The following is an 8,185-nucleotide window of genomic DNA, read 5'->3' on the forward strand; positions in this document are numbered from 1 at the left end:
CATGTCACCTGCTGTTCCTATACATAGAACAGTTTTGTCACCCAAAAAAGGCTCTCTCTCTCTCTCTTTTTTTATTTTTGCAGTCAATGCCTCCTCTCACCATCAGTCCCTGGCAACCACCAGTCTGATTTCTGTCCCTCTAATCTTGCCTTTTCCAGAATTTCTTATAAATGAAATCATGTAATATGTAGCCTTTTGTATTTTGTTTCTTTCGCTCAGGATAATTATTTTGACATAATTTCATTATTTATGTCTTTGTACCTATCAGAGTTCATTCCTTTCAATTGCTGTGTCATATTCCAGTTGTGTGGATAAACCATTTTGTTTATCTGTTCATTAGTTTATGGACATTTGGTTTATTTCCAGTTTTGGCTATTATGAATAAAGCTGCTAAGAACACTTACGTGTAGGTCTTTGTGTCAATGTTTATTTTCCTTTCTTTGGAGTAAATACATAAGGTTGAGATTGCTGGATTACACATGCTAAGAGCAAATTTAACGTAAGAAACTGCCAGACTGTTCCTTAAGAGGCTGTATCATTTTGCATTGCCATTAAGAGTGTTAATTGTGTCACGTCTTCTCCTGATTCTTATGTTTAAACTAAAAAAAGAGTATTTTTTAGCTTTTCTAGTAGGTGTGAAGTATTGTGATTTTAATAGCTGATGATACTGCGTGTGCATATACGATACTAGTGTGTCTGGGTCTGGGACTTGAACCATGGTTGTCTTAACCACCATGCCACCTTCTGGTCCCACCAGTAACAAACTTTCAATCTTTTTGCCATAGGGCGGGCAGCACCACGCCCATAAACTTTCAATCTTTTTTGTTTTAACCCAGATCCAATCAAGGATCAGGCATTGTGTGTCAGTTCTCTAGTGTAAAACATGTTCTGGGGCCAGCAGATGGCTTAATGGTTACATTGCTGGACTCCCATGTAGTCAATTGCAGTTTGAGTCCTGGACCTGGTGGCTTAAAACTCACACAGGACCTGTGTGCATGGGTACCCAGAATCTCAAGAGGAGAATGGAGGAGAAGGGATTATGGTGTGGCCAATCCCCCAGGAAGTGATTCCCCCGGGGAGTGATTTCTCACTTTCCACTTTCTGTCTCTTTGTCTTTCTTTGTGTCTCTAGCAAATACATGTGCCCTATAACAAAAAATCTTTCTCTAAAAAAAAGCAAAACATTTTCCGACTTTTTTTTTTTCTTTCATGACACTGGTGCTTTTAAAGAGTCTAAAACAGTTGTCTTAAAAATTGCCCCACATTCTGATTTGTCTATTTCCTCATGATTAGATTCAGATAATTTTTTTTTTTGAGAGGTTTTGGCTATAGGGCGTGTGCGCTCGCCAGACAGGCAGAGAGAGACAGAGAGATAGAAAGCGAGAAGTCACCCCCCAGGAGGGATGGCCACGCCGCAATCCCTTCTCCTCCATTCTCCTCTCAGGATCTTGGGCATGCACGCATACGCGCCTGGCGTGAGTTTTAAGCCACCGGGTCCGAGGCATGAACTGCGGTCGGCTACATGGGAGTCCAGCGACATAGCCATTACGCTAACTGCGGGTCCCCAAGTAAATGTTTTTTGGAAAAAAACCTCTATATAGGCAATGTATCTTTCCTCCTTCATGAGCTCATGGGGCTCATCAAGCTAAATTTGATCACTTGAGTACAGTGGAATCTTCCAGATATCTCTATCGTGAAATTATTTTTCCCCTTGAAAATTAATAATTTGTGTGGTAATACTTTGAAGTCACCGAAATCACTAGTTCTCAGTAGCCATGAAGGTGTCTTCTGAGGCCTGCTCTCTTGCCTCTCCACGCGAGTTTGTGGTCTGGAGGGTGAATTATCAGTAGAAAATCTTCATTTTTCCTAGTCCCCTGAAATCACTAGTTCTCAGGAGCCATGAAGTTGTCTTCTTGTGACTGTAGGAATTTGATGGTCAGCAGAGAGTCCCTGAACAGAATGCTCTTCTGCTTTACTGCTCTGAAGGATTAGGGTCCGAGAAATTCTAGCTGCATTATCAGAGACACTTATTTGGTGTCTCTCAGCTTTCTAACCTGAGCAGCCTTTCTATTAAAAGTCATCCCGGGTCCAGCAGGTGTCATGGTGGTTAAGGTGGTGGACTTTCACATGGTTGACCATGGTTCAAGACCCAGACCTTTCCCTGACTTTCCCTCTCAGTCTCTCTCTGATGAGCACATATGCCCTATAGAAAATTAAATAATAATAATAAATAAAATAATTCTTAAAAAAATGGACTTCCCTGGTCATCAGGTAGAATTTCCTTCAACTCTCAACTCTGAGTAACAACCTTTAAGAACCAAACTAAGGGGCCAGCAGGTGGCATGGTGGTTAGGGCACTGGACTCCCACATGGCCAACCAGGTTCATGTCCCAGACTTGGTGATTTGCTTTCCCACTTTCCCTCTCTCTTTCTAATCGAATTTTAAAAGATTAAATAATAATGATGATGAATAAAATTAAATGAAAAAGACAAGAACCAGATTAAATGTCTGGGCTGTTTACTTCTCCTTAATATGCTAATGTATCTCTTATACACATTCAAAACTCCTTAGACTGAAAGTTTATGACTCTTGTTTGCCTTGAGAGAAGTTACATTGTATATAAGGAACTCAGGCTGGTTTCTGTCAATAAAATGTCCAAATGCTCTCTCTCCAAAGCTTTATTCATTTTATCTGGTAGAATTTTGGTTTCTAGAGAGTAGATACTTAACCCCTTTTAATATGAAGTGTCTATTAGTCCAGTGGTTTCTATATCAGATTTGAAGTTATTTTGACCCCCTACTAATGCCTTTTTAATTATATTCTGATTGAACATTTGCATTTTCACATTTTTTATTTCCTATATCCTTATTCCTTAGTATGTTTAAGTTTTTTTTTTTTTTTTTTGAGAGATTTTTGCTATGGGGCACATGCAGCCTCCAGAGAGACAGAGAGACAGAAAGTGAGAAATCACCCCCCAGGTGGGATGGCCACAGTGCAATCCCTTCTCTTTCATTTTCCTCTTGGAATCTTGGGCACGCATGTACACATCTCCAGCGTGAGATTAAGTTGCTGGGTCCAGGACTTGAGCCACGGTCTACCATGTGGGAGCCCAGTAACATAACCATTATGCCATCTGCTGGTCTCCTGGCATGAGTTTTAAGCCACTGGGTCTGGGATTCAATCTGCTGTTGACAATATGGGAGTCTAGAGATGTAACTATTATGCCATATGCTGGTCCCAAGATCATATATATATATTTTAACCAAACACAGTTGATACGTTGTATGTATGTGTGTGTGTATACACATACGTACACACACACACACACACACACACACATATATATATATATTTAAGATTTTTTCCAGAGGGCACATGTACTTGCTGTAGAAAGACAGAGAGACAGAGAGAGAGGGAAAGTGAGAAATCATCCCCCAGGAGGATGGCCATACTGCACTCCCTTCTCTTCAGGATTTTGGGCACTCACGCACATATGCCTGGAGTATTTTACAAACTACCAGGTCTGGAACTCAAGCCACAGAGTTGGCCAAGTGAGATTCAGCACCTTAACCACCATGCCACCTGCTGGCCCCATCATATATACATATATATATATACAATTAAAAAAATTTACATTTAATCACTGAACATCTTTTTAGCATACAAAATGGATTTCCCAGCATGAAGACAGTCTGTATTAGTCAAGTCAAATACATTACCATATACCTTACCTTATCATCAACAGGTAACTTTTCATTAAATATTAAATATCTATTAAATATTTTGTTTTATTGCCTGATCTGACCTCCCACCCCTATAATCCACCCCTTCTATACTGTCTCTAGTATCTACAGCTGCCCTCTGTGCTATTGTACTTTCTAACCTTTCAGTTTCTGCTTCCAAGTGCGGACATTTGGTATGTATTTAGTGGGGGGCATACAATGCTTGTCTTTCATATTGTGGCTTGCTACAAATAGTTAAGTTAAAAACTGAAATGCTCAACAGAAAATAACCCATTTCTTTGTCTCATAAATACCTTGTGAAGCTAAATAATGTGATTGAATATATAAAAGAAGTGGAAAAAAAAAATCACTGGGATTCAAACTGCGATCGACCATGTGGGAGTCCAGTGCCTTTAGTCACCATGCCATCTGCTGGCCATCCTGGCATGCATTTTAAGCCCCCAGGTCTGGGACTCGAACCACTGTCGATTATGTGTAAGTCTGGAGATATAGCCATTATGCCATCTGCTGGTCCCAGTCATGACAAAAATTTTAAACTAAAAACAAACAAACAAAAAACTGAAATGTGAGGCCCAGCCATGTGCAATGCCAAGATACTGCACTCCACAACCCGGGAGCACACGAAATGCCTGGATTTGATATTTGGTCAAACCTGAAGGCTGAGTGTGGTAGTGTGTGCCTGTAATTTCCACTGGGAGATAGAGGCAGACGGATCACAACAAGAAGACCCTGTCATACAGACAGACCAGAACACTGAAGTGTGAGATGATGAAATTTCTAGAAAATTGCATTTATTTTCTTCATTTTAGAAATCAAAATAAATGTCTTATTATTGGATACTACCATTGTATGCAGGAAATTTCCTTTTTTCTTTTTCAAAATTAATTTTAATTTATATTCATTCACTGAACATCAACACGGCATACAATATGCTATTTCCCATCCAGAATACACTGTATAGTAGCTTAATCATGCATGTTATAGTCTACTCAGTGAGAAATAAGAGGACCTCCAGACATAGTCAAATTCATTGGAGTTTATTGATTAAGCTGGCAGCATACGGGTAGACTCGTGTCTTTCAAAGCTCCGTAGACCTTAGTGAAAGGAGAAAGGAGCTTATATAGGCCAAAAATGCACAGATGTTTTACAAGGACACAGGAACAAAGTAAAGGGGCTTCAGGAGAGACAGGGGGTAGGGTATTCTATCTTCAAAGCAAAAAATGCCAGTTACAGAAGCAAAGTAAGCAGGTTAATTAGTCTTGAGGGTAAGTTCTGATTACAATGGAATTTTAATGGCTTCCCTGGTTCTGGTCAAGGTTCTTGAGGCACCTGGGAGTTGGGTTTCTTTGGAACTTATCTGCACTCGGGAGGAGGAGAAGGGGGCATAGTTTCTAAAATGAAATCACCCTTTCAGGATGGAGTCACACTTGCTTCATTCCCCACTGGTTTTATGGGACTGAGTCAAATCCTTGGTTCATCACAGTTAGGGGTTGGTATCGTTCTTTTAAAATCAGGAGCTTAACGGAATGGATCCATTGCGGGATGAACTTGATCAGGAATTTGAGAATACATGGCCCAATTAACAGCCCTATAATAATCACGAGGGTTGGTCTGGCTACTGCCGACAACAGGGTTGTCAGCTAAGGGGACCACTCAAACATTCTTTGAAACCAGGTTTTTGATTGTTCTCTTTGTTGTTCCCATGGATTGATATGCCTTTGGACCTGGGACAGACTATTTCTAATAATTCCAGATTAATTTGCATATACACAGCAATTTTCTCCTAGGGCCACGCAGAGGCCGCCTTGTCTCAAGAATAAAAGGTCAAGCCTCCTCCTATTTTGCAGTACAATTTCTGCCAAGGAATTTACCTGTTCTTGTAAATGAGCCACAGATTCTTCGAGTAGTCCTAGATCAGTATCAATTAACCTCGATAACTCCTGAAGGTGTTGGTCACCCTGGATCAGGGCCGTAGTTCCTATGGCAGCTGATCCGGCGATGCCCAGTCCCACCAGTAAGGGTATTAGAGTAGGGATTCATATGTTAACTCCACCAATTTAATGCCCCCTTCTCCAAAATATACAGACACACGGGGAAAGATCTGGACAAGGACACAAAATTGCACATATGAGCTAGTGATACATCGGGCTATTCCATTAGTACATGCCCACCAGGTGAGATTTGGAGCTTGATAGCTAACGCTAATGCCAGTGACATTTACAAGATAAGTAAGGTTACAGTACTGTAAATAAGTAGAATTTTTAAAGGTTGGATTTACCAGACAGGTTCTAATACCTTGAATATCACTCAGAGTCAGATGAGAGAAGCTAATAGAGCTTTTTCCCGTGGAGTTATAGGCGGTCTCTGTCCCACTCCTACATAATATGGAGTAGTATGTAGACAGAGCCAACATCCCCTGCCAGTGCAGGTTGAGAAGAGTTTAGGAGGTGATGTACTGCAGCAAGGATAACCAAGTGAGAGTTTCCAGCTGGAGCAGGAGTGGTAAGAGGGAGTTTAGTCGGGGGTGCTGGGGGTTAGACATTCTGATCCATTATATTTTTCTCTAATGGTTCTATTTGAGGTCTCTCTTGGGTTAGGGCTCTTTTTTGTATGGTGAGGAATGCCCCAGGGTCCCTTCCTGTAGTGTAAAATCATATTCCCCAAGGTATGTCCCATAAACCATTTTGGATCTGCTGGATTATGAATAGTGATGTTAAGAGGGTCACAGGCCCTCAGACCACATTTTACTGGTGGTGGGAATCTCCTCACTTCTATATCTGGATCAGGTTGTCCTGGTTGCCAGAGCGGGTTAGCCCCCAGAGCTCCTACAGTAAGTGACTCGCTACCTCAGTAAAGGCAACAGTAGTCTGAACCTGAACAATCCTCCCTCCTCTGGCCCAGACAAAGATAAAATTCTCCAGAAGCCCATCCCACATGAGATGCCCCAGAGAGACAAGCCCACTCAAAACCAGATCTAACTCCCCCATACCGAAAACTAGATTCAACCATAAAGAGATGATGTAACTCAACATAAAGGGAGATGACTTTTCCAACCGTATGTGTTGTTTAACAGTTTACAATCTCCATTCCACACCTCCCAAATCCAATCCGTTCGTTCATTTCCAACTAGGAAAGAAAGAAGGACTAAGATATACGAGACAGTCTTAGTTTGAGGGGTTCCTGGGACTCTTGGACCTTCCTTGTTGATTGTTCCGCCTTCATCTGGGAGTGGTGCAGCCAGGTGGAGATGCCGTTGATTCTGACCGCTGTCGGAGTTGTGAGGATGATGGTGTAAGGTCCTTTCCAGGTGAGGGTCGGCCCTTGAGTTGTATAATTTTTGACCCACACTGAGTCTCCTGGCTGATATGGATGGACTGAGTCTGACGAGGGAATAGGCAGGGCATCCCAGACATGGCAGTGACTGCCTTTTGGGTAGAATCCAGAGCCTATAATAGTCTAAGTAGGGTGAGTTTACTAATCTCAGCTTTTATTTCTTCACATAACCGGGAGAGAAGAGGCGGAGGCCTCCCAAACATAATTTCATAAGGGGTAAATCCTTCTACATAGGGGGTACATTGAAGTGGTAAGAGAGCTAAGGGGAGAAGCAGTACCCAGCCTTCGCCTGTTTCTAGAGTTAATTTGGTCAGGGTCTCTTTTAGGGTCTGATTCGTTCGTTCAACCTGCCCAGAACTCTGAGGCCGGTAGGCACAATGTAATTTTCAATCGATTTTTAAAGTCTTTGCCAAATCCTGTGAGACCCTTGCAACAAAAGCAGGCCCATTGTCTGACCCGATGTCATAGGTAACCCGAATCTAGGGATTAAATCCTGAAGCAATCTTTTGATAACTACTAGAGCTGTCTCAGACTTGGTAGGAAAGGCTTCTACCCATCCTGAAAAGGTGTCTATGAGTGCCAGTAAGTACTTATACCCATTTGAGGGGGGTCTTATGTCAGTGAAATCTACTTCCTAATGTTTCCGTGGGACTTCCCCTCTCTTCCTAATACCCATGATCACTCTACCTGTGTGTTTAGCATTTGCCTGAGCACAAGCAGAGCACCTGGAAGTAATGTTATCAACCAAGGTGTTTAAGTTTGGAATACAACACGTACTTCTGAGGAGTGTCGTGAGTTTTCACTTGCCCTGATGAGTGGTCTGGTGTAGGCAGTCTATTATTACCCTTCCTAGGGCCTCTGGGATCAGTAGCCTTCCATCAGGCATTTTCAGCCAACCAGATGGCTCTCGGGTAGCTTGTTGTTCTCCTGCAAACTTTTCTTCTGCCTTTGTATAAGTAGGAGTGGCTGGAAGGTCTGGGTTTGGCAGAGTGATGAGGATTTGGAGTGGCCCCACTGGTTTTAGGGCTGCCTCCAGAGTGGCTTGATCAGCAGCCTAGTTTCCCCGTGCCTCAAAAGAGTCCCCTTTCTGGTGTCCTTTGCAATGCACA

This window comes from Tupaia chinensis, unplaced genomic scaffold, assembly GCF_000334495.1.
Source record: "Tupaia chinensis unplaced genomic scaffold, TupChi_1.0 Scaffold000330_1, whole genome shotgun sequence".
Taxonomy (NCBI): Eukaryota; Metazoa; Chordata; class Mammalia; order Scandentia; family Tupaiidae; genus Tupaia; species Tupaia belangeri.